We start from the raw sequence: 18187 nt of genomic DNA, 5'->3' as shown, positions 1-18187 counted from the left end.
CACAGGAGATACCTTTCCCCTTTGGATGGTGGCTTCCCAACCTAAAGATTATAACAGGGTATTTGGAGATCCCACGGGAGATATATTTCCCCTTAGGACGGTGGCTTCCCAACCCCAAAGCTCATAACAGGGTGTGTGGTGCTCCCACAGGAGATACATTTCCCCTTAGGACGGTGGCTTCCCGATCTAAAGCTTATAACAGGGTGTGTGGTGTTCCACAGGAGATACATTTCCCCTTGGGACGGTGGCTTCGCCATTCTAAAGCTTATAACAGTGTGTGTGATGTTCCCACGGGAGATACATTTCACCTTAGGACGGTGGCTTCCCAGTTTAAAACTTATAACAGGGTGTGTGGTGTTCCCACGGGAGATACATTTCACCTTAGGATGGTGGCTTCCCAATCTAAAGCTTATAACAGAGTGTGTGGTGTTCACACGGGAGATACATTTCTCCTTAGGACGGTGGCTTCCCAATCTAAAGCTTATAACATGGTGTGTGGTGTTCCCACAGGAGATACCTTTCCCCTTAGGATGGTGGCTTCCCATTCTAAAGCTTATAACAGGGTGTGTGTGTTCCCACGGGAGATACATTTCTCCTTAGGACGGTGGCTTCCCAATATAAAGCTTATAACATGGTGTGTGGTGTTCCCACAGGAGATACATTTCCCCTTAGGACAGTGGCTTCCCAATCTAAAGCTTATAACATGGTGTGTGGTGTTCCCACAGGAGATACCTTTCCCCTTAGGACGGTGACTTGCCAATCTAAAGCCTATAACAGGGTGTGTGTAGATCCCACAGGGGATACCTTTCCCCTTTGGATGGTGGCTTCTCAACCTAAAGCTTATAACAGGGTATGTGGAGATCCCACGGGAGATATATTTCCCCTTAGGACGGTGGCTTCCCAACCCTAAAGCTTATAACAGGGTGTGTGGTGTTCCCACAGGAGATACATTTCCCCTTAGGACTGTGGCTTCCCGATCTAAAGCTTATAACAGGGTGTGTGGTGTTCCCACGGGAGATACATTTCACCTTAGGACGGTGGCATTCCGATCTAAAGCTTATAACAGGGTGTGTGGTGTTCCCACGGGGGATACATTTCACCTTAGGATGGTGGCCTCCCAATCTAAACTTATAACCGAGTGTGTGGTGTTCCCACAGGAGATACCTTTCCCCTTAGGATGGTGGCTTCCCAATCTAAAGCTTATAACAGGGTGTGTGGTGTTCCCACGGGGGATACATTTCCCCTTAGGATGGTGGCTTCCCAATCTATAGCTTATTACAGGGTGTGTGGTTGCCACAGGAGATACCTTTCCCCTTAGGACGGTGGCTTCCCAATCTAAAGCTTATAACAGGGTGTGTGGTGTTCCCTCAGGAGATACCTTTCCCCTTAGGACGGTGGCTTCCGAATCTAAAGCTTATAACAGGGTGTGTGGAGATCCCACAGGAGATGCATTTCACCTTAGGACGGTGGATTCCCAATCTAAAGCTTATAACAGGGTGTGTGGAGTTCCCACAGGAGATACATTTCCCCTTAGGACGGTGGCTTCCCAATCTAAAGCTTATAAAAGGGTGTGTTTGTTCCCACAGGATATACATTTTCCCTTAGGACGGTGGCTTCCCAATCTAAAGCTTATAACAGGGTGTGTGGAGATCTCACAGGAGATACCTTTCCCCTTAGGACGTTGGCTTCCCAATCTAAAGATTATAACAGGGTGTGTGGTGTTCTCACAGGAGATACATTTCTCTTTAGGACGATGGCTTCCCAATCTAAAGCTTATAACAGGGTGTGTGGTATTCCCACCGGAGATACATTTCCCCTTAGGACGATGGCTTCCCGATCTAAAGCTTATAACAGGGTGTTTGGCATTCCCACAGGAGATACCTTTCCCCTTAGGATGGTGGTTTCCCGATCTAAAGCTTCTAACAGGGTACTTGGCGTTCCCACAGGAGATACCTTTCCCCTTAGGATGGTGGCTTCCCAATCTAAAGCTTACAACACGGTGTGTGGCGTTCCCACAGGAGATAGCTTTCCCCTTAGGACGGTGGTTTCTCAGTCTAAAGCTTCTAACGGGGTGTGTGGCGTTCCCACAGGAGATACCTTTCCCCTTAGGACGGTGGTTCCCCAATCTAAAGCTTCTAACAAGGTGTGTGGTGTTCCCACAGGAGATACATTTCCCCTTAGGATGGTGGTTTCCCAATATAAACCTTCTAACAGGGTGTGTGGTGTTCCCACATGAGATACCTTTCCCCTTAGGATGGTGGTTTCCCAATCTAAAGTTATAACAGGGTGTGTCGTGTTCCCACAGGAGATACATTTCCCCTTAGGATGGTGGCTTCCCAATCTAAAGCTTATAACAGGGTGTGTGGTGTTCCCACAGGAGCTGCCTTTCCCCTTAGGATGGTGGCTTCCCAATCTAAAGCTTATAACAGGGTGTGTGGTGTTCCCACGGGAGATACATTTCACCTTAGGATGGTGGCTTCCCAATCTAAAGCTTATAACAGGGTGTGTGGTGTTCCCAAAGGAGATACCGTTCCCCTTAGGATGGTGACTTCCCAATCTAAAGCTTATAACAGGGTGTGTGGTGTTCCCACAGGAGATACATTTCCCCTTAGTACGGTGGTTTCCCAATCTAAAGCTTATAACAGGGTGTTTGGTGTTCCCACGGGAGATACATTTCCCCTTAGGATGGTGACTTGCCAATCTAAAGCTTATAACAGGGTGTGTGTAGATCCCACAGGAGATACCTTTCCCCTTTGGATGGTGGCTTCCCAACCTAAAGATTATAACAGGGTATGTGGAGATCCCACGGGAGATATATTTCCCCTTAGGACGATGGCTTCCCAACCCCAAAGCTCATAACAGGGTGTGTGGTGCTCCCACAGGAGATACATTTCCCCTTAGGACGGTGGCTTCCCGATCTAAAGCTTATAACAGGGTGTGTGGTGTTCCACGGGAGATACATTTCCCCTTGGGACAGTGGCTTCGCCATTCTAAAGCTTATAACAGTGTGTGTGGTGTTCCCACGGGAGATACATTTCATCTTAGGACAGTGGCTTCCCGGTCCAAAGCTTATAACAGGGTGTGTGGTGTTCCCACGGGAGATACATTTCACCTTAGGATGGTGGCTTCCCAATCTAAAGCTTATAACAGAGTGTGTGGTGTTCACACGGGAGATACATTTCCCCTTAGGATGGTGGCTTCCCAATCTAAAGCTTGTAATAGGGTGTGTGGTGGTCCCACAGGAGATACATTTCCCCTTAGGACGGTGACTTCCCGATTTAAAGCTTATAACAGGGTGTGTGGTGTTCCCACAGGAGATATATTTCACCTCAACGGTGGCTTCCCAATCTAAAGCTTATAAAAGGGTGTGTGGTGTTCCCGCGGGAGATACATTTCCCCTTAGGACGGTGACTTCCTGATCTAAAGCTTATAACACGGTGTGTGGTGTTCCCACGCGAGATACATTTAACCTTAGGACGTTGGCTTCCCAATCTAAAGCTTAAAACAGGGTGTGTGGTGTTCCCACAGGAGATACATTTCACCTTAGGACGGTGGCTTCCCGTTCTAAAGCTTATAACAGGGTGTGTGGTGTTCCCATAGGAGATACATTTCACCTTAGGACGGTGGCTTCCCGATCTAAAGATTATAACAGGGTGTGTGGTGTTCCACGGGAGATACATTTCACCTTAGGACGGTGGCTTCCCAATCTAAAGCTTATAACAGGGTGTGTGGTGTTACCACAGGAGATACATTTCCCCTTAGGACGGTGGCTTCCCAATCTAAAGCTTATAACAGGGTGTGTGTGTTCCCACGGGAGATACATTTCTCCTTAGGACGGTGGCTTCCCAATCTAAAGCTTATAACATGGTGTGTTGTGTTCCCACAAGAGATACCTTTCCCCTTAGGATGGTGGCTTCCCAATCTAAAGCTTATAACAGGGTGTGTGGAGATCTCACAGGAGATACCATTCCCCTTAGAACGGTGGCTTCCCAATCTAAAGCTTATAACAGGGTGTGTGGTGTTTCCACAGGAGATACATTTCTCTTTAGGACGATGACTTCCCAATCTAAAGCTTATAACAGGGTGTGTGGTGTTCCCACAGGAGATACATTTCCCCTTAGGACGATGGCCTCCCAATCTAAAGTTATAGCAGGGTGTGTGGTGTTCCCACAGGAGATACATTTCCCCTTAGGACGGTGGCTTCCCGATCTAAAGCTTATAACAGGGTGTTTGGCATTCCCTCAGGAGATACCTTTCCTCTTAGGATGGTGGTTTCCTGATCTAAAGCTTCTAACAGGGTGTTTGGCGTTCCCACAGGAGATACCTTTCCCCTTAGGACGGTGGCTTCCCAATCTAAAGCTTATAACACGGTGTGTGGCGTTCCCACAGGAGATAGCTTTCCCCTTAGGACGGTGGTTTCCCAATCTAAAGCTTCTAACGGGGTGTGTGGCGTTCCCACAGGAGATACCTTTCCCCTTAGGACGGTGGTTCCCCAATCTAAAGCTTCTAACAGGGTGTGTGGTGTTCCCACAGGAGATACATTTCCCCTTAGGACGGTGGTTTCCCAATCTAAAGCTTCTAACAGGGTGTGTGGTGTTCCCACAGGAGATACATTTCCCCTTAGGACGGTGGCTTCCCAATCTAAAGCTTCTAACAGGGTGTGTGGTGTTCCCACAGGAGATACATTTCCCCTTAGGACGGTGGCTTCCCAATCTAAAGCTTATAACAGGGTGTGTGGTGTTCCCACAGGAGCTGCCTTTCCCCTTAGGACGGTGGCTTCCCAATCTAAAGCTTATAACAGGGTGTGTGGAGATCTCACAGGAGATACCATTCCCCTTAGAACGGTGGCTTCCCAATCTAAAGCTTATAACAGGGTGTGTGGTGTTTCCACAGGAGATACATTTCTCTTTAGGACGATGACTTCCCAATCTAAAGCTTATAACAGGGTGTGTGGTGTTCCCACAGGAGATACATTTCCCCTTAGGACGATGGCTTCCCAATCTAAAGTTATAGCAGGGTGTGTGGTGTTCCCACAGGAGATACATTTCCCCTTAGGACGGTGGCTTCCCGATCTAAAGCTTATAACAGGGTGTTTGGCATTCCCTCAGGAGATACCTTTCCTCTTAGGATGGTGGTTTCCTGATCTAAAGCTTCTAACAGGGTGTTTGGCGTTCCCACAGGAGATACCTTTCCCCTTAGGACGGTGGCTTCCCAATCTAAAGCTTATAACACGGTGTGTGGCGTTCCCACAGGAGATAGCTTTCCCCTTAGGACGGTGGGTTCCCAATCTAAAGCTTCTAACGGGGTGTGTGGCGTTCCCACAGGAGATACCTTTCCCCTTAGGACGGTGGTTCCCCAATCTAAAGCTTCTAACAAGGTGTGTGGCGTTCCCACAGGAGATACATTTCCCCTTAGGACGGTGGTTTCCCAATCTAAAGCTTCGAACAGGGTGTGTGGTGTTCCCACAGGAGATACATTTCCCCTTAGGACGGTGGCTTCCCAATCTAAAGCTTCTAACAGGGTGTGTGGTGTTCCCACAGGAGATACATTCCCCCTTAGGATGGTGGCTTCCCAATCTAAAGCTTATAACAGGGTGTGTGGTGTTCCCACAGGAGCTGCCTTTCCCCTTAGGATGGTGGCTTCCCAATCTAAAGCTTATAACAGGGTGTGTGGTGTTCCCACGGGCGATACATTTCACCTTAGGATGGTGGATTCCCAATCTAAAGCTTATAACAGGGTGTGTGGTGTTCCCACAGGAGATACCTTTCCCCTTAGGATGGTGACTTCCCAATCTAAAGCTTATAACAGGGTGTGTGGTGTTCCCACAGGAGATACATTTCCCCTTAGTACGGTGGCTTCCCAATCTAAAGCTTATAACAGGGTGTTTGGTGTTCCCATGGGAGATACATTTCCCCTTAGGATGGTGACTTGCCAATCTAAAGCTTATAACAGGGTGTGTGTAGATCCCACAGGAGATACCTTTCCCCTTTGGATGGTGGCTTCCCAACCTAAAGATTATAACAGGGTATGTGGAGGTCCCACGGGAGATATATTTCCCCTTAGGACGGTGGCTTCCCAACCCCAAAGCTCATAACAGGGTGTGTGGTGCTCCCACAGGAGATACATTTCCCCTTAGGACGGTGGCTTCCCGATCTAAAGCTTATAACAGGGTGTGTGGTGTTCCACGGGAGATACATTTCCCCTTGGGACGGTGGCTTCGCCATTCTAAAGCTTATAACAGTGTGTGTGGTGTTCCCACGGGCGATACATTTCACCTTAGGACGGTGGCTTCCCGGTTTAAAACTTATAACAGGATGTGTGGTGTTCCCACGGGAGATACATTTCACCTTAGGATGGTGGCTTCCCAATCTAAAGCTTATAACAGAGTGTGTGGTGTTCACACGGGAGATACGTTTCTCCTTAGGACGGTGGCTTCCCAATCTAAAGCTTATAACATGGTGTGTGGTGTTCCCACAGGAGATACCTTTCCCCTTAGGATGGTGGCTTCCCAATCTAAAGCTTATAACAGGGTGTGTGTGTTCCCACGGGAGATACATTTCTCCTTAGGACGGTGGCTTCCCAATATAAAGCTTATAACATGGTGTGTGGTGTTCCCACAGGAGATACATTTCCCCTTAGGACAGTGGCTTCCCAATCTAAAGCTTATAACATGGTGTGTGGTGTTCCCACAGGAGATACCTTTCCCCTTAGGACGGTGACTTGCCAATCTAAAGCTTATAACAGGGTGTGTGTAGATCCCACAGGAGATACCTTTCCCCTTTGGATGGTGGCTTCTCAACCTAAAGCTTATAACAGGGTATGTGGAGATCCCACGGGAGATATATTTACCCTTAGGACGGTGGCTTCCCAACCCTAAAGCTTATAACAGGGTGTGTGGTGTTCCCACAGGAGATACATTTCCCCTTAGGACGGTGGCTTCCCGATCTAAAGCTTATAACAGGGTGTGTGGTGTTCCCACGGGAGATACATTTCACCTTAGGACGGTGGCATTCCAATCTAAAGCTTTTAACAGGGTGTGTGGTGTTCCCACAGGATATACATTTCCCCTTAGGACGGTGGTTTCCCAATCTAAAGCTTCTAACGGGGTGTGTGGCGTTCCCACAGGAGATACCTTTCCCCTTAGGACGGTGGTTCCCCAATCTAAAGCTTCTAACAGGGTGTGTGGTGTTCCCATAGGAGATACATTTCCCCTTAGGATGGTGGTTTCCCAATCTAAAGCTTCTAACAGGGTGTGTGGTGTTCCCACAGGAGATACATTTCCCCTTAGGACGGTGGCTTCCCAATCTAAAGCTTCTAACAGGGTGTGTGGTGTTCCCACAGGAGATACATTTCCCCTTAGGACGGTGGCTTCCCAATCTAAAGCTTATAACAGGGTGTGTGGTGTTCCCACAGGAGCTGCCTTTCCCCTTAGGATGGTGGCTTCCCAATCTAAAGCTTATAACAGGGTGTGTGGAGATCTCACAGGAGATACCATTCCCCTTAGAACGGTGGCTTCCCAATCTAAAGCTTATAACAGGGTGTGTGGTGTTTCCACAGGAGATACATTTCTCTTTAGGACGATGACTTCCCAATCTAAAGCTTATAACAGGGTGTGTGGTGTTCCCACAGGAGATACATTTCCCCTTAGGACGATGGCTTCCCAATCTAAAGTTATAGCAGGGTGTGTGGTGTTCCCACAGGAGATACATTTCCCCTTAGGACGGTGGCTTCCCGATCTAAAGCTTATAACAGGGTGTTTGGCATTCCCTCAGGAGATACCTTTCCTCTTAGGATGGTGGTTTCCTGATCTAAAGCTTCTAACAGGGTGTTTGGCGTTCCCACAGGAGATACCTTTCCCCTTAGGACGGTGGCTTCCCAATCTAAAGCTTATAACACGGTGTGTGGCGTTCCCACAGGAGATAGCTTTCCCCTTAGGACGGTGGGTTCCCAATATAAAGCTTCTAACGGGGTGTGTGGCGTTCCCACAGGAGATACCTTTCCCCTTAGGACGGTGGTTCCCCAATCTAAAGCTTCTAACAAGGTGTGTGGCGTTCCCACAGGAGATACATTTCCCCTTAGGACGGTGGTTTCCCAATCTAAAGCTTCGAACAGGGTGTGTGGTGTTCCCACAGGAGATACATTTCCCCTTAGGACGGTGGCTTCCCAATCTAAAGCTTCTAACAGGGTGTGTGGTGTTCCCACAGGAGATACATTCCCCCTTAGGATGGTGGCTTCCCAATCTAAAGCTTATAACAGGGTGTGTGGTGTTCCCACAGGAGCTGCCTTTCCCCTTAGGATGGTGGCTTCCCAATCTAAAGCTTATAACAGGGTGTGTGGTGTTCCCACAGGCGATACATTTCAGCTTAGGATGGTGGATTCCCAATCTAAAGCTTATAACAGGGTGTGTGGTGTTCCCACAGGAGATACCTTTCCCCTTAGGATGGTGACTTCCCAATCTAAAGCTTATAACAGGGTGTGTGGTGTTCCCACAGGAGATACATTTCCCCTTAGTACGGTGGCTTCCCAATCTAAAGCTTATAACAGGGTGTTTGGTGTTCCCATGGGAGATACATTTCCCCTTAGGATGGTGACTTGCCAATCTAAAGCTTATAACAGGGTGTGTGTAGATCCCACAGGAGATACCTTTCCCCTTTGGATGGTGGCTTCCAAACCTAAAGATTATAACAGGGTATGTGGAGGTCCCACGGGAGATATATTTCCCCTTAGGACGGTGGCTTCCCAACCCCAAAGCTCATAACAGGGTGTGTGGTGCTCCCACAGGAGATACATTTCCCCTTAGGACGGTGGCTTCCCGATCTAAAGCTTATAACAGGGTGTGTGGTGTTCCACGGGAGATACATTTCCCCTTGGGACGGTGGCTTCGCCATTCTAAAGCTTATAACAGTGTGTGTGGTGTTCCCACGGGAGATACATTTCACCTTAGGACGGTGGCTTCCCGGTTTAAAACTTATAACAGGGTGTGTGGTGTTCCCACGGGAGATACATTTCACCTTAGGATGGTGGCTTCCCAATCTAAAGCTTATAACAGAGTGTGTGGTGTTCACACGGGAGATACATTTCTCCTTAGGACGGTGGCTTCCCAATCTAAAGCTTATAACATGGTGTGTGGTGTTCCCACAGGAGATACCTTTCCCCTTAGGATGGTGGCTTCCCAATCTAAAGCTTATAACAGGGTGTGTGTGTTCCCACGGGAGATACATTTCTCCTTAGGACGGTGGCTTCCCAATATAAAGCTTATAACATGGTGTGTGGTGTTCCCACAGGAGATACATTTCCCCTTAGGACAGTGGCTTCCCAATCTAAAGCTTATAACATGCTGTGTGGTGTTCCCACAGGAGATACCTTTCCCCTTAGGACGGTGACTTGCCAATCTAAAGCTTATAACAGGGTGTGTGTAGATCCCACAGGAGATACCTTTCCCCTTTGGATGGTGGCTTCTCAACCTAAAGCTTATAACAGGGTATGTGGAGATCCCACGGGAGATATATTTCCCCTTAGGACGGTGGCTTCCCAACCCTAAAGCTTATAACAGGGTGTGTGGTGTTCCCACGGGAGATACATTTCCCCTTAGGACGGTGGCTTCCCGATCTAAAGCTTATAACAGGGTGTGTGGTGTTCCCATAGGAGATACATTTCCCCTTAGGATGGTGGTTTCCCAATCTAAAGCTTCTAACAGGGTGTGTGGTGTTCCCACAGGAGATACATTTCCCCTTAGGACGGTGGCTTCCCAATCTAAAGCTTCTAACAGGGTGTGTGGTGTTCCCACAGGAGATACATTTCCCCTTAGGACGGTGGCTTCCCAATCTAAAGCTTATAAGAGGGTGTGTGGTGTTCCCACAGGAGCTGCCTTTCCCCTTAGGATGGTGGCTTCCCAATCTAAAGCTTATAACAGGGTGTGTGGAGATCTCACAGGAGATACCATTCCCCTTAGAACGGTGGCTTCCCAATCTAAAGCTTATAACAGGGTGTGTGGTGTTTCCACAGGAGATACATTTCTCTTTAGGACGATGACTTCCCAATCTAAAGCTTATAACAGGGTGTGTGGTGTTCCCACAGGAGATACATTTCCCCTTAGGACGATGGCTTCCCAATCTAAAGTTATAGCAGGGTGTGTGGTGTTCCCACAGGAGATACATTTCCCCTTAGGACGGTGGCTTCCCGATCTAAAGCTTATAACAGGGTGTTTGGCATTCCCTCAGGAGATACCTTTCCTCTTAGGATGGTGGTTTCCTGATCTAAAGCTTCTAACAGGGTGTTTGGCGTTCCCACAGGAGATACCTTTCCCCTTAGGACGGTGGCTTCCCAATCTAAAGCTTATAACACGGTGTGTGGCGTTCCCACAGGAGATAGCTTTCCCCTTAGGACGGTGGGTTCCCAATCTAAAGCTTCTAACGGGGTGTGTGGCGTTCCCACAGGAGATACCTTTCCCCTTAGGACGGTGGTTCCCCAATCTAAAGCTTCTAACAAGGTGTGTGGCGTTCCCACAGGAGATACATTTCCCCTTAGGACGGTGGTTTCCCAATCTAAAGCTTCGAACAGGGTGTGTGGTGTTCCCACAGGAGATACATTTCCCCTTAGGACGGTGGCTTCCCAATCTAAAGCTTCTAACAGGGTGTGTGGTGTTCCCACAGGAGATACATTCCCCCTTAGGATGGTGGCTTCCCAATCTAAAGCTTATAACAGGGTGTGTGGTGTTCCCACAGGAGCTGCCTTTCCCCTTAGGATGGTGGCTTCCCAATCTAAAGCTTATAACAGGGTGTGTGGTGTTCCCACGGGCGATACATTTCAGCTTAGGATGGTGGATTCCCAATCTAAAGCTTATAACAGGGTGTGTGGTGTTCCCACAGGAGATACCTTTCCCCTTAGGATGGTGACTTCCCAATCTAAAGCTTATAACAGGGTGTGTGGTGTTCCCACAGGAGATACATTTCCCCTTAGTACGGTGGCTTCCCAATCTAAAGCTTATAACAGGGTGTTTGGTGTTCCCATGGGAGATACATTTCCCCTTAGGATGGTGACTTGCCAATCTAAAGCTTATAACAGGGTGTGTGTAGATCCCACAGGAGATACCTTTCCCCTTTGGATGGTGGCTTCCCAACCTAAAGATTATAACAGGGTATGTGGAGGTCCCACGGGAGATATATTTCCCCTTAGGACGGTGGCTTCCCAACCCCAAAGCTCATAACAGGGTGTGTGGTGCTCCCACAGGAGATACATTTCCCCTTAGGACGGTGGCTTCCCGATCTAAAGCTTATAACAGGGTGTGTGGTGTTCCACGGGAGATACATTTCCCCTTGGGACGGTGGCTTCGCCATTCTAAAGCTTATAACAGTGTGTGTGGTGTTCCCACGGGAGATACATTTCACCTTAGGACGGTGGCTTCCCGGTTTAAAACTTATAACAGGGTGTGTGGTGTTCCCACGGGAGATACATTTCACCTTAGGATGGCTGCTTCCCAATCTAAAGCTTATAACAGAGTGTGTGGTGTTCACACGGGAGATACATTTCTCCTTAGGACGGTGGCTTCCCAATCTAAAGCTTATAACATGGTGTGTGGTGTTCCCACAGGAGATACCTTTCCCCTTAGGATGGTGGCTTCCCAATCTAAAGCTTATAACAGGGTGTGTGTGTTCCCACGGGAGATACATTTCTCCTTAGGACGGTGGCTTCCCAATATAAAGCTTATAACATGGTGTGTGGTGTTCCCACAGGAGATACATTTCCCCTTAGGACAGTGGCTTCCCAATCTAAAGCTTATAACATGCTGTGTGGTGTTCCCACAGGAGATACCTTTCCCCTTAGGACGGTGACTTGCCAATCTAAAGCTTATAACAGGGTGTGTGTAGATCCCACAGGAGATACCTTTCCCCTTTGGATGGTGGCTTCTCAACCTAAAGCTTATAACAGGGTATGTGGAGATCCCACGGGAGATATATTTCCCCTTAGGACGGTGGCTTCCCAACCCTAAAGCTTATAACAGGGTGTGTGGTGTTCCCACGGGAGATACATTTCCCCTTAGGACGGTGGCTTCCCGATCTAAAGCTTATAACAGGGTGTGTGGTGTTCCCACGGGAGATACATTTCACCTTAGGACGGTGGCATTCCGATCTAAAGCTTATAACAGGGTGTGTGGTGTTCCCACGGGGGATACATTTCACCTTAGGATGGTGGCTTCCCAATCTAAAGCTTATAACCGAGTGTGTGGTGTTCCCACAGGAGATACCTTTCCCCTTAGGACGGTGGCTTCCCAATCTAAAGCTTATAACAGGGTGTGTGGTGTTCCCACGGGGGATACATTTCCCCTTAGGATGGTGGCTTCCCAATCTATAGCTTATTACAGGGTGTGTGGTTGCCACAGGAGATACCTTTCCCCTTAGGACGGTGGCTTCCCAATCTAAAGCTTATAACAGGGTGTGTGGTGTTCCCTCAGGAGATACCTTTCCCCTTAGGACGGTGGCTTCCGAATCTAAAGCTTATAACAGGGTGTGTGGAGATCCCACAGGAGATGCATTTCACCTTAGGACGGTGGATTCCCAATCTAAAGCTTATAACAGGGTGTGTGGTGTTCCCACAGGAGATACATTTCCCCTTAGGACGGTGGCTTCCCAATCTAAAGCTTATAAAAGGGTGTGTTTGTTCCCACAGGATATACATTTCACCTTAGGACGGTGGCTTCCCGGTTTAAAACTTATAACAGGGTGTGTGGTGTTCCCACGGGAGATACATTTCACCTTAGGATGGTGGCTTCCCAATCTAAAGCTTATAACAGAGTGTGTGGTGTTCACACGGGAGATACATTTCTCCTTAGGACGGTGGCTTCCCAATCTAAAGCTTATAACATGGTGTGTGGTGTTCCCACAGGAGATACCTTTCCCCTTAGGATGGTGGCTTCCCAATCTAAAGCTTATAACAGGGTGTGTGTGTTCCCACGGGAGATACATTTCTCCTTAGGACGGTGGCTTCCCAATATAAAGCTTATAACATGGTGTGTGGTGTTCCCACAGGAGATACATTTCCCCTTAGGACAGTGGCTTCCCAATCTAAAGCTTATAACATGGTGTGTGGTGTTCCCACAGGAGATACCTTTCCCCTTAGGACGGTGACTTGCCAATCTAAAGCTTATAACAGGGTGTGTGTAGATCCCACAGGAGATACCTTTCCCCTTTGGATGGTGGCTTCTCAACCTAAAGCTTATAACAGGGTATGTGGAGATCCCACGGGAGATATATTTCCCCTTAGGACGGTGGCTTCCCAACCCTAAAGCTTATAACAGGGTGTGTGGTGTTCCCACAGGAGATACATTTCCCCTTAGGACGGTGGCTTCCCGATCTAAAGCTTATAACAGGGTGTGTGGTGTTCCCACGGGAGATACATTTCACCTTAGGACGGTGGCATTCCGATCTAAAGCTTATAACAGGGTGTGTGGTGTTCCCACGGGGGATACATTTCCCCTTAGGATGGTGGCTTCCCAATCTATAGCTTATTACAGGGTGTGTGGTTGCCACAGGAGATACCTTTCCCCTTAGGACGGTGGCTTCCCAATCTAAAGCTTATAACAGGGTGTGTGGTGTTCCCTCAGGAGATACCTTTCCCCTTAGGACGGTGGCTTCCGAATCTAAAGCTTATAACAGGGTGTGTGGAGATCCCACAGGAGATGCATTTCACCTTAGGACGGTGGATTCCCAATCTAAAGCTTATAACAGGGTGTGTGGTGTTCCCACAGGAGATACATTTCCCCTTAGGACGGTGGCTTCCCAATCTAAAGCTTATAAAAGGGTGTGTTTGTTCCCACAGGAGAAACCTTTCCCCTTAGGACGGTGGCTTCCCAATCTAAAGCTTCTAACGGGGTGTGTGGCATTCCCACAGGAGATACCTTTCCCCTTAGGACGGTGGCTTCCCAATCTAAAGCTTATAGCAGGGTGTGTGGAGATCTCACAGGAGATACCTTTCCCCTTAGGAAGTTGGCTTCCCAATCTAAAGCTTATAACAGGGTGTGTGGTGTTCTCACAGGAGATACATTTCTCTTTAGGACGATGGCTTACCAATCTAAAGCTTATAACAGGGTGTGTGGTGTTCCCACAGGAGATACATTTCCCCTTAGGACGATGGCTTCCCGATCTAAAGCTTATAACAGGGTGTTTGGCATTCCCACAGGAGATACCTTTCCCCTTAGGATGGTGGTTTCCCCATCTAAAGCTTCTAACAGGGTGCTTGGCGTTCCCACAGGAGATACCTTTCCCCTTAGGACGGTGGCTTCCCAATCTAAAGCTTACAACACGGTGTGTGGCGTTCCCACAGGAGATAGCTTTCCCCTTAGGACGGTGGTTTCTCAATCTAAAGCTTCTAACGGGGTGTGTGGCGTTCCCACAGGAGATACGTTTCCCCGTAGGACGGTGGTTCCCCAATCTAAAGCTTCTAACAGGGTGTGTGGTGTTCCCACAGGAGATACATTTCCCCTTAGGATGGTGGTTTCCCGATCTAAAGCTTCTAACAGGGTGTGTGGTGTTCCCACAGGAGATACATTTCACCTTAGGATGGTGGCTTCCCAATCTAAAATCTGTAACATTTTGTGTGGTGTTCCCACAGGAGATACCTTTCCCTTAGGAAGGTGGCATCCCAATCTAAAGCTTACAACTGGGTGTGTGGTGTTCTCACAGGAGATACATTTCCCTTTAGGATGCTGGTTACCCAATCTAAAGCTTCTAACAGGGTGTGTGGTGTTCCCACAGGAGATACATTTCCCCTTAGTACAATGGCTTCCCAATCTAAAACCTACAACATTGTGTGTGGTGTTCCCACAGGAGATACCTTTCCCCTTAGGATGGTGGTTTCCCAATCTAAAGTTATAACAGGGTGTGTCATGTTCCCACAGGAAATACATTTCCCCTTAGGATGGTGGCTTCCCAATCTAAAGCTTATAACAGGGTGTGTGGTGTTCCCACAGGAGCTGCCTTTCCCCTTAGGATGGTGGCTTCCCAATCTAAAGCTTATAACAGGGTGTGTGGTGTTCCCACGGGAGATACATTTCACCTTAGGATGGTGGCTTCCCAATCTAAAGCTTATAACAGGGTGTGTGGTGTTCCCACGGGAGATACCTTTCCCCTTAGGATGGTGACTTCCCAATCTAAAGCTTATAACAGGGTGTTTGGTGTTCCCACGGGAGATACATTTCCCCTTAGGATGGTGACTTGCCAATCTAAAGCTTATAACAGGGTGTGTGTAGATCCCACAGGAGATACCTTTCCCCTTTGGATGGTGGCTTCCCAACCTAAAGATTATAACAGGGTATGTGGAGATCCCACGGGAGATATATTTCCCCTTAGGACGATGGCTTCCCAACCCCAAAGCTCATAACAGGGTGTGTGGCGCTCCCACAGGAGATACATTTCCCCTTAGGACGGTGGCTTCCCAATCTAAAGCTTATAACAGGGTGTTTGGTGTTCCCACGGGAGATACATTTCCCCTTAGGATGGTGACTTGCCAATCTAAAGCTTATAACAGGGTGTGTGTAGATCCCACAGGAGATACCTTTCCCCTTTGGATGGTGGCTTCCCAACCTAAAGATTATAACAGGGTATGTGGAGATCCCACGGGAGATATATTTCCCCTTAGGACGATGGCTTCCCAACCCCAAAGCTCATAACAGGGTGTGTGGTGCTCCCACAGGAGATACATTTCCCCTTAGGACGGTGGCTTCCCGATCTAAAGCTTATAACAGGGTGTGTGGTGTTCCACGGGAGATACATTTCCCCTTGGGACGGTGGCTTCGCCATTCTAAAGCTTATAAAAGTGTGTGTGGTGTTCCCACGGGAGATACATTTCACCTTAGGACGGTGGCTTCCCGGTCTAAAGCTTATAACAGGGTGTGTGGTGTTCCCACGATGGTGGCTTCCCAATCTAAAGCTTATAACAGAGTGTGTGGTGTTCACACGGGAGATACATTTCCCCTTAGGATGGTGGCTTCCCAATCTAAAGCTTGTAATAGGGTGTGTGGTGGTCCCACAGGAGATACATTTCCCCTTAGGACGGTGACTTCCCGATTTAAAGCTTATAACAGGGTGTGTGGTGGTCCCACAGGAGATACATTTCCCCTTAGGACGGTCACTTCCTGATCTAAAGCTTATAACACGATGTGTGGTGTTCCCACGCGAGATACATTTAACCTTAGGACGTTGGCTTCCCAATCTAAAGCTTAAAACAGGGTGTGTGGTGTTCCCACAGGAGATACATTTCCCCTTAGGACGGTGGCTTCCCGTTCTAAAGCTTATAACAGGGTGTGTGGTGTTCCCATAGGAGATACATTTCCCCTTAGGACGGTGGCTTCCCGTTCTAAAGCTTATAACAGGGTGTGTGGTGTTCCCATAGGAGATACATTTCACCTTAGGACGGTGGCTTCCCGATCTAAAGATTATAACAGGGTGTGTGGTGTTCCACGGGAGATACATTTCACCTTAGGACGGTGGCTTCCCAATCTAAAGCTTATGACAGGGTGTGTGGTGTTATCACGGGAGATACATTTCCCCTTAGGACGGTGGCTTCCCAATCTAAAGCTTATAACAGGGTGTGTGTGTTCCCACGGGAGATACATTTCTCCTTAGGACGGTGGCTTCCCAATCTAAAGCTTATAACATGGTGTGTTGTGTTCCCACAGGAGATACCTTTCCCCTTAGGATGGTGGCTTCCCAATCTAAACCTTATAACAGGGTGTGTGGTGTTCCCACAGGAGCTGCCTTTCCCCTTAGAACGGTGGCTTCCCAATCTAAAGCTTATAACAGGGTGTGTGGTGTTCCCACAGGAGATACCTTTCCCCTTAGGATGGTGGCTTCCCAATCTAAAGCTTATAACAGGGTGTGTGTGTTCCCACGGGAGATACATTTCTCCTTACGACGGTGGCTTCCCAATATAAAGCTTATAACATGATGTGTGGCGTTCCCACAGGAGATACCTTTCCCCTTAGGACAGTGGCTTCCCAATCTAAAGCTTATAACATGGTGTGTGATGTTCCCACAGGAGAAACCTTCCACTTAGGACGGTGACTTGCCAATCTAAAGCTTATAACAGGGTGTGTGTAGATCCCACAGGAGATACCTTTCCCCTTTGGATGGTGGCTTCTCAACCTAAAGCTTATAACAGGGTATGTGGAGATCCCACGGGAGATATATTTCCCCTTAGGACGGTGGCTTCCCAACCCTAAAGCTTATAACAGGGTGTGTGGTGTTCCCACAGAAGATATATTTCCCCTTAGGACGGTGGCTTCCCAACCCTAAAGCTTATAACAGGGTGTGTGGTGTTCCCACAGAAGATACATTTCCCCTTGGGACGGTGGCTTCCCCATTCTAAAGCTTATAACAGGGTGTGTGGTGTTCCCATGGGAGATACATTTCACCTTAGGACGGTGGCTTTCCGATCTAAAGCTTATAACAGGGTGTGTGGTGTTCCCACGGGGGATACATTTCACCTTAGGATGGTGGCTTCCCAATCTAAAGCTTATAACCGAGTGTGTGGTGTTCCCACAGGAGATACCTTTCCCCTTAGGATGGTGGCTTCCCAATCTATAGCTTATTACAGGGTGTGTGGTTGCCACAGGAGATACCTTTCCCCTTAGGACGGTGGCTTCCCAATCTAAAGCTTATAACAGGGTGTGTGGTGTTCCCTCAGGAGATACCTTTCCCCTTAGGACGGTGGCTTCCGAATCTAAAGCTTATAACAGGGTGTGCGGAGATCCCACAGGAGATGCATTTCACCTTAGGACGGTGGATTCCCAATCTAAAGCTTATAACAGGGTGTGTGGTGTTCCCACAGGATATACATTTCCCCTTAGGACGGTGGCTTCCCAATCTAAAGCTTATAACACGGTGTGTGGCGTTCCCACAGGAGATACATTTCCCCTTAGGACGGTGGCTTCCCAATCTAAAGCTTATAACAGGGTGTGCGTAGATCCCATAGGAGATACCTTTCCCCTTTGGATGGTGGCTTCCCAATTGAAAGCTTATAACAGGGTTGTGGTGGTCCCACAGGAGATACATTTCCCCTTAGGACGGTGACTTCCCGATCTAAAGTTTATAACAGGGTGTGTGGTTTTTCCCACAGGAGATACATTTCACCTCAACAGTGGCTTCCCAATCTAAAGCTTATTAAAGGGTGTGTGGTGTTCCCGCGGGAGATA

The sequence above is a fragment of the Ambystoma mexicanum genome, chromosome 7q (assembly GCF_040938575.1).
Source record: "Ambystoma mexicanum isolate Mex_15411 chromosome 7q, UKY_AmexF1_1, whole genome shotgun sequence".
Taxonomy (NCBI): domain Eukaryota; kingdom Metazoa; phylum Chordata; class Amphibia; order Caudata; family Ambystomatidae; genus Ambystoma; species Ambystoma mexicanum.
This window is presented reverse-complemented; position numbering follows the sequence as displayed.